Raw genomic sequence first — 8,359 nt, forward strand, 5'->3', positions numbered from 1 at the left:
AAGTAAGAAAGTTTTAATATAGGAGAGGATTTTTATTTGCATTTCATAACAATAAGGGTGGTTTATACTCCACCTGGTGTCTTTTCTCACATCATCTTTTACGGGCTTCTCTCAGTGACAAGTACCTTTGTACAAAGGTTCCCCCCCCCCCCCTTCTCCCCCTTCCCTGGTTCTAACTCTCTAGCAGGCTTCAGCATACAAACACAATGGGAGCATTGAAAGGAAGACAGTGGGACACCTCCTTTGATCTTGTGTTCTAATAACTTGTGTATGTTTGTGTCCAAAAACAATGTTCCAAGGCTTTTCTCGTGAGGACTGCTGCTGCCGCCAAATGAAAAGAATACTCATCACAGGGGTGGTGGAATGGTTAAACTGTATTCAGGAAAGTACTGGCCTGTAATGTAAACAGCAGACTGTAAACTCTGCTAAATGCTTTGATGACTGAAGAGAGCCCCACTCCTGACAGCTGACAACATAGGTCTGTTCAAAGCATGGCACTGAGGGTCACCATTAAATCATACAATTCCCTATTACTTTTCATATCCATTCTAGAGGATACTCATTGCACGTGGACAAAAGAAACATGTCTTGCAGTAAAGCAAATGGCTACTGTCAGATAAGCCAGCTGAGCTCCACCACTCTACTGCTGCTTGGTCAATGTTGTTGGAGTTTTTTTAAACTACAAGAAGCTGGATTTTTGTTTTCATTTTGTAACTTGCTGTTGCTTTACTTTCTAAGAAAAGGGTCTGGAAAAATAACTGGCATGAGAACAGAATAAAACCAGTCAGACCTAACACACAGAGCACACTGCTTGGGTAAAATCACTTCTGACAAAGTGGCGACCCACAGTAGGAGTGGAGGAAGGAGAAAGTAAGTTGCTTGATCATCGTCCTATTATTTGCAGCTATGGCATGGTAAAGTCTTACACACTTAGTTATACTGTCACATGTTGACAAAGCTGTGAACTTTGGAAAGACAATGTAAGAATCAGGATCTACACCTATATTTTGTATTTAGGTTCCACCTCTGGAACCAGCAGATTTGAAAGTACGGAGTTTGACAGACACCCGGGCCTGATTTTCAATATGATAGCCTTTGCAAAACTCTCATGAAATGTGAAAGGCTTGAATTCAATGTGTGTTGGTTCAGCACAGCAGTTCTGTTAGTTTTGCTCATTTTTTTTAAAATAAGTGTAAAGTTTGTTGAAGTTCTGTTGCTATAGTAAGCAGGGTTGGTGCTGTGCTTTTAAATAAGTAAGTGTAAGAAGTGTTTAACTTAATAGATATCTGAAAAGGACAAAAAAATGTTAGTAAAACTAGCTTTTAAGCTCTGTGTGAATTATAACAATTCCAAAGTGTTTTGGCAAACTCACTTACAACCCTATCATACTGGGACAGAAAACCTTACTCTAAAAAATATGCCTGGGCCACCATGTCACTGTACAAATCTGGCACCAGTAACTTCCCACAAGTATTTTGTCATTCTAAAATAAACTTGGCTATAAAAGAATGCCTTCTTCTGAACATTAAGATATGGCAAGATAAGCCTTCAGGTCTATTTTTAAGTTGCTTACACATGGAATCTTTGGTTACTACTGATTTTCCCCACAGATATTCTGTTTACACTAAGGAATGGTGTTGATGCAAAGCTTGCAATGCAGCAGGCATATAGCGACTGATAGACATGAGGAACAGTGGCAAAGACAACAGCCATTCTCCATTTCAGTATGTGTGTTTCTGCTTTGCTGGACACAGAGCAGCCCCTGGCTGCCTGTAGCCTACAGACAGTCTCGGTGATGAATTACAGAAGACTTAAACAGAAAAGATCCAGACTGTTAACTACAGGTTCTCTGTAGCTTCATCCAAGAGGCACAGAAAGCATGGTCCTGGCTCAACGCTCAGTATTTGTGCAGCTTACCACAGCTGTTGAATCCGTAGTAGACTCATTTCAGACATGGACCTAGGGAGGTGGAGGCATTCAGCAGAAGTAAGGGCCCATTAGCATTGCCCAGCACCACACACACACACTCTCCAGGTGATGAGACACAGACTGAGCCCTGTGCGCATTGAATTCCTTGAGGGGAAAACAGGAATCACTAGCGCAATGCAACTATATTGGTGCAATCAGCAACAGCACAAACAGCTTGATCTAAACGGCCCATGTTGTTTACCTGTATTCTCTAAACTTTGCTGTGTAAAGCAGTTTTGTTTTCAATATTCACTTAGGTCTTTTTCTTACAAAATGCATCCAATGGAACTACAAAAGTGGCTCATATAGATAAGATACTATCTTAAATGGGCTTAAAACCCAAATCTTCTTCACTCCTACAAGGAAACTTCTAAAGTCCTGGCAGATGGACAGATACAAGATGACCAAGTAAACATTAAATTTATACTTCTCTGATTTTCTTTTACCATTTAACTTTCAGTGTTACAAGACCATGCATCTATGCAGCACACTACACACTGATCTAATTTGTGTGCTGTATATGTGGCCTCTTCACTGTACCTCTGCAACATTTTCTTATGGCATTAATGACATAATTATTGCATTCAGATAGGCTGTGCTAGTTTGAATGAAGTGAAGATGACCCACAGAGATCCACTTTGCTGCTCTACTCCACAGTCTGTGTCCTTTTGCATTGTATATTTTCAAATACATGACAGAAGCTACAGGAATTCTGGGGTTTGCATAAAACTAACAAGCCCCCAGTTCTTCTCCTGGCATTCAGTAATTTTGCCTTGGTGGTTTTGAACTAGTGCCAGACCATGTCTAACCCTGCAACGGCAGGGTGCATCATAGCAGGCTTTCCCTTTTGTCTCTGTTCTGTCAGCAGAAGGCCATGCAGGTGAAAGACCTCTGGCACATTAACCACACACCCCATGCTTCCTCATGGCATCACCTACTGCCCCCGTTTGTGGGAGTTTCTTGCAATGTCTTAAGGGAATCTTTCCCTATAGGACTCCTTCAGTATTTCGAGGCAGTTATAGGACTGGGACAGGATCACTGAGGCTAATACTGCCTTCATGCAAGAATAGTCCAGTCTCTTATTTATTCAACCAAATTTAGATTTTAAAAAATACAAAAAAATTCCTGAAAACACACTAGATAGAATTCATCTCCCTCTCCAGTCAATGGAGAGAAATAGGTGGTTCATGTCACCTGTTTTATAAGCCTGTATTAAGTTGAGATGAATCATTTTCTGAAAGTACCGATTAAGACATGATTTGTTTCATCTCAATATAGACATTTAAAATAGGTCAGATGAAATGGCTATTCCCCCTCCCTTGGCTGACCTCCCACCCTCCCTTGGGTGACCAGATCAAGTGAAGATATTGTAGGCAGCTAAAGTTGAGTGAGATGCATTCCACTCCCTGGACATGGTATAAGACTTAAGGTTTCTTTTCCTTCTAGTCTTAAAGGGAAAGATGATTTTTTTTAAACACAAAAATAATACCACTGCATGCTATACACTGTAAAACATCTCGGAAATCAGAGGGAACAAATTGCTACTAAGCTGAACAAGGCTCAAGTAAGCATATATAAAAGCATGAGAGATTACACCTTCGTGATCATACAGAAGACAGTCAATACGTAAGTTACATATGTGTTAAGCCAGTTCCTGTATGTGTGCTTGTGGCTGCTGTGGGATGTTTTAAGGTGTATTTTCTGTTTTTGCAAGGAGTAACTATGTCATCGCAGGAAGTTTCAATATCATAAAACCCACTGTATCAATAATAGCTTTTCTAACTGCTCTGATCTTAGGGTCTGCTCTCATCAGCCCTCTTGTGCAGACAGGAAGAGCGCTGTCCAGTGACCAGACCAACCATTCCCATCAGCCCCCAGCAGACGAAATACATGAAAGAACAGCTATGTCATCTCCAGTCCTCTGATATTCCTAACCAACTAAACAGTGGGAATACCCTAGCTTACACAGGCTCAAGGAAAGATTGGGCAAACCAACATAAGGGAAATCCACTGACAGTTTCTAAATACATAGAAGCCATCTCAAACTCAAGAATTCCCTGAATAACAACTTGTTAGAGACCAAGAGATGATTGAGTGGAAGTATCATGATATGTTAACCCTATTATTATATGCTTCCCCAGGCATCTACTTTTGGTCAGTGTTAGAGACCAGCATCCCACACAGCAATTCTTAAACCACCTACCACAATTGACAAAGTGGATCATAAGTGTTTGAGAGCAATTGAAGTATTTCAATTAGTATTGTTCCCATGGAGGAGAGGAAGAAAATTCCTGCACCAAGTTCAACTAAGCCACTGAGCTGGTCTGGAGACTCCATACTGATTTCAAGAGACCCATGAGGTACAATTCATTCTCTTTATGTCTCAGTAGCTGTACAATAATATCCACATTATTAAAATAAAATCTTGTTTCATAAGACAGTTTCCTCATATGTTCTGAGTATTTCCTACTGAGAGTGGGAAGGCATTAATAAAACTGGATTTAAAATTCCACAAATCAGCATAAATCTCTATGGAAAAAGAATATACTTCAGCTCTTCCCCGCTGTTGGATTATTGTTGAATACCCTATGGTTCCCCACAAATTCTTTTCCACAGCACAAACCAATGAGATGGATAATGTAACTTTTGTTTATAAATTCTATATTCTCTTTACTATAAAGTTTCATATTTTAATAGCTAATCTTTTGCACAATTGAAATGTATACTGAGAATTATGGCACCCTGGCAAATAGTTCAGGAGTTTAAATATATCAGCTTAAATCAGGTCAAACAGGATTAACAACCTGAAAGATAACATAGCCTCATCCTGGTCATTACTGAAGATGTTAAACAGTATTTGGCTCCCGTATTGGTTCCTTGGGTACACCACTGGTGACTGGCCTCCCACTGGACTTCAGACTGCAGATCACAAGACTCTGAGCCCAGCAGTTCAGCCAGTTTTCAGTCAACCTCCCTGTCTACTCATCTAGACCGTACTTCATCAGTTTGTCAGTAAGGTTGTTATGTGAGACAGTGTCAAGAGTCTTACTAAAGTAAAGATAAACAATATCCACTGCAACATCCACCTTTCATTGTAGAAGGCTACCAGGTTTGTCTGGGATGATTTTTGCCCTTCATAAATCCATGCTGACCACTCCCAGTCACCTTCTGTCCTTAGCATGCTTGGAAATGGTTTACAGGATTATTTGCTCTATCACCTTCCCTGGGATCAAGGTGAAGATGAGTGGCCTGTAATTTCCCAGATCCTCCTTTTTGCCCTCCTTGAAGATAGGAGTGACATTTGCTTTATTTCAGTCCTCAGAAACATCCCCCAATAGCCATGACCTTTCAAAGATAATGGAAAGTGGCCTTGCCATGATATCAGCCAGCTCCCTTGTGAATGCATCCCATCAGCTCCCATAGGCTTGTGTACACCTGGTTTCTTTAAATGTTACCTAACCTGACACACCCTCAGTTGGAAGAGAGTCTTCATTGCTTCAGACTTTCTCACTGGACTCAGGAACCTGGGACTGCTGAAGGTGGGTCTTACTAGCAGAGATCAAGCCAAAGAGGACACTTGCATCCTCTGTCACCAGGCCCACTGCCCCATTCAGCAGCCGACCCACATTTTCCCTGCTGATACACTTGCAGAAGCCCTTCTTGGTGCTCTTCACATCCCTTACCAGATTCAGGTCCAGGTGGGCTTTCCCTTTCCCAGCCCCATCCCCACATTGATATGGGTTGCCAGAGGCTACACTGTGGAACACGCCTGGAGTTTGTGTCTAGAGTCAATTACAACTGTAATGCACCAATCTCAGAAGTAAACACTGGATGGTCTTTTGTGTACAAATTGGCAGGGGAGACTGATTTTGCAAGGACCACAAAGTATCCCAGACATCCTAATTTTCACTTTAGCAATTAAAAGAATCCAGATGTGATTCCCTGCATTCATTTTAAGTAAATATTACAAGCAAATATGAGTTTAAAACTGCTACAATGGTCCAAGCCTTTGTCAAGCTTATAGCTGGGATCAGAGCTGTGCAGAAAGTAGATTTTCTGCTTTGTAGGAAATTCCACAAATATTTTAAAAATAATTCTGAAACAGGAAAACACCCTTGAAATTTTCACAATTTTTTTAATGGTCTTTTTGGATTGAAACTGATCATTCTGATTTTTAGGCTTTTTCTATTACAAAGCACAGTTTATCTTCTTAATTAAATGTTCTAGTCCAAAAACATAAAGAACCTCTCTTTCAAGTCTATTCAAATATCCTGCTCCAATATTTTTAACACACAGAAAATTGTCAAAAGTGAAACATTTATATGAATTGCCATTTTGCAATAAAAAGCTGTTCCACAATAAATTTTCTGACCAGTTCCAATTTGAAACATGAGAGAATACAGGGATTATATTTACAAGTGGTTTTGTATCTTCAATGGTATTACTCATCCCTTTCATCTCCTAAGGACAGAGATGACTCAGAAAATATGATTGAAAGTCCAGGCCCTAGATATAACAAATATAATAATTATATTTATTATTTTACCATATTTTAAAGACTTAAGATATCATCTGAAAAAAATGCTTTCCAATTTTGATTCATCTGACTCTCTATTTACCCAAGTTCATCTTCCCAGTGATTTTAGTGAGGAAGGTACACTTTCATTTCAGAAATACTCCAGGGTGCCTCCGATTATGCTAAACATTTTGGCTAGCTAAAGTCAGTATTTTTATACTGAAGATGTTTACAGTTGCTTTGTTAGAACACCAGGACTTCTTCCCCACATGAGATGCAAAAGTTAATAATACTTTGTTTGCTAATACTGAGTTAACGGTCACAATGTACAGCATCCAGACTAACCCTGAACAAGGATTCTGTCCCCATCAGATACTACAAATAATAGAGAATAATCCTATTAAAAAGATAAAATAATATAAGAGAAAACAAAACAAAAGGAATCTTAAGTATGCGTATTCCTCTTTTGGCTTTACAACTGTACAGTCCCTCTGAAGCCATTACATTTCATTACAGTGGAGCTTTCTGGTCCAACCTCACTTATAGAAAAGGTGCCTGCATATCCTAGAGTTCTTTCCCTCTCTGTATTCGGCATAGATTTTGAGTATAGGATGAACATCTGACCTTCAAAAAAATCTTAAATTCAGAATATATAAAACAGGCTGCTTAGCCATTCTTCTTATTTCTAAAGGAGATTAAATGCAGTTGAAGAAACTACACTGCATTCAGAAACTGGACCCTTTGGAAGAAAGGGTGACATTTTCTCAAAAAGAAAAAGTCCACAGACTAGGACTTTTCAACTGTTTCAGTATAAAAGAACCAAATATAAAGAGCAGGAAACCATTCTATACTTTCAGAATAATGTGAAAAAGACAACCCAAGAGAGCTTTAATACCTGAAATGCTCTTAAATCCTAAAGAAAGACTTTTTGTAACACTATATCAAAAGGGGAAAGGGATATAGCCCAACACAGTGCTTTCCTTTTTTCAGCATGATATGGATGTGGAAAGTATGCTAATTCCTGTATTCTCAAAGGAAAACAAATAGCATAAACAGACAGACAGGAGAGGAAGAGAGCAGTATGTTTAAAATAATAGAGAAACCCACTACTCATTTAAGCCATTAGCTCTGGAAGGCTCAGGCTGTGTGTCCAATCACAGGATCTACAGTTTATGCCAAGACTTGTTTCAGATGCATTCTGCACCAACTCCACCGAACGCAAACACAATTAGAGCATTCAGCATCAGACAGTAGGAGATCCCCTTTGATGTTGGGATAAAATGAGGATATGCATGGTTTTGTCCAAAATGACAACCATCCCAGGTTTACTAATGGGTATCTAATAGAAAAAGAGAACTTTATGATGCTCATTAATTACCAAACTGTCATGTGCTTCTGGCAGAAAGAAAGTAATCCTCTTCTCCAGATTAGACAGCCACCACAAAGGACTTCAAAGAACTTTCAGTCCCCTCCCCTGAGAGCTGCCTTGCATAAACCTCACAGCACTAACCGTGCAAATTAAAAGAAGGGAGCAGTTGACAAACCCTTCCTGATACATGCGCAGTTTATTGCTGTTGGCAGTTCAGACACGAGCCCTTATTCTGCTGGCAGATGTGCACATTCTCTATACATAGAACGTGCTCTAAAATTCACAGAAAACTCTACAAATTATCGGTAAACAATGCTTTCCATTCTTGCTTTCAAGCCTGGAGATATTTGTGCTGAAGATTCTTTGGTAGCAATGAAAATTCTTTTTTAAGAACATACAAATGTAGAAGAAATACAGCTGAAAGTCTAGTTCTCAGAAATTTCCTCAGATGTTTTTCTAAATGAGGAGCAGCTAAAGTATGCCTTTTTCTGGCAGTTCGCCACAAC

This window comes from Gavia stellata, chromosome 15 (assembly GCF_030936135.1).
Source record: "Gavia stellata isolate bGavSte3 chromosome 15, bGavSte3.hap2, whole genome shotgun sequence".
Taxonomy (NCBI): Eukaryota; Metazoa; Chordata; class Aves; order Gaviiformes; family Gaviidae; genus Gavia; species Gavia stellata.